At 50.7% G+C, this 1,197-nt stretch overlaps 2 non-coding genes across 2 annotated transcripts; both read left to right on the forward strand.

Annotated features, from left to right (window-relative positions):
* Nucleotides 1-421: 421 nt before the first annotated feature.
* On the forward strand, nucleotides 422-493 carry Pmar_PMAR019822. Its single transcript has one exon. It is a non-coding gene; the product is annotated as a tRNA-Gln (tRNA).
* A 438-nt stretch (nucleotides 494-931) lies between these two features.
* Pmar_PMAR019823 lies at nucleotides 932-1,003 on the forward strand. Its single transcript has one exon. It is a non-coding gene; the product is annotated as a tRNA-Gln (tRNA).
* Nucleotides 1,004-1,197: the final 194 nt, after the last annotated feature.

Here is a 1,197-nt window from a genome sequence, read left to right on the forward strand (position 1 = left end):
GCCCGAGAAATATATCTTATGTCAGTATGTTGATTGATTCTGTATAAGCTGGGTGAGTTGCGATCGCCTGTAACCCATGCGGGGGTGAGATTTGTGTGAATTGGGTGTCGTGTCGCGGCCTAACCGGTGATCAGCTGTCCATCCCAAGGTGCCACTAAGGTCGGGTGGGAAGGCGGAAGTCATCACATCCGATCATCTGAAGGCGCGGGTACTGGCCAAGGCTGGGAACAGAGCAGGCAATACCGCACGATGGGACCAGTGAGGGTGGAGAGCGGCTGAGAGGTCGGTAGCCAACACAACAACAACGAGATGCAAAACACACAGATCGCTTTTGACACCCCGCGGAGTCTGCAGGAACTACTGTGGGACTCGGCTTTTGAACAATGTTAGTACGGAAATAGTTTCTCTAATTGCATTTCGTGGTTCTATAGTGTAGTGGTTAGCACTCTGGACTTTGAATCCAGCGATTCGAGTTCGAATCTCGATAGAACCTATTCCTGCCTGTCTATGAGACTGTCAATATACCTAATGTCAGTATGTTGATTGATTCTGTATAAGCTGGGTGAGTTGCGATCGCCTGTAACCCATGCGGGGGTGAGATTTGTGTGAATTGGGTGTCGTGTCGCGGCCTGACCGGTGATCAGCTGTCCATCCCAAGGTGCCACTAAGGTCGGGTGGGAAGGCGGAAGTCATCACATCCGATCATCTGAAGGCGCGGGTACTGGCCAAGGCTGGGAACAGAGCAGGCAATACCGCACGATGGGACCAGTGAGGGTGGAGAGCGGCTGAGAGGTCGGTAGCCAACACAGCAACAACGAGATGCAAAACACACAGATCGCTTTTGGCACCCCGCGGAGTCTGCAGGAACTACTGTGGGACTCGGCTTTTGAACAATGTTAGTACGGAAATAGTTTCTCTAATTGTATTTCGTGGTTCTATAGTGTAGTGGTTAGCACTCTGGACTTTGAATCCAACGACTCGAGTTCGAATCTCGATAGAACCTATTCCTGCCTGTCTATGAGACTGTCGACACACTGCGTTCAGTCTCTAAAGGACACTTCTGTAAGCACCACACAACTGTTACCACTCCCCGGTCAAACGCCCGAGAATATACCTTATGTCAGTATGTTGATTGATTCTGTATAAGCTGGGTGAGTTGCGATCGCCTGTACCCATGCGGGGGTGAGATTTGTGTGA

Source organism: Perkinsus marinus (assembly GCF_000006405.1).
Source record: "Perkinsus marinus ATCC 50983 genomic scaffold scf_1104296966332, whole genome shotgun sequence".
NCBI lineage: Eukaryota > Perkinsozoa > Perkinsida > Perkinsidae > Perkinsus > Perkinsus marinus.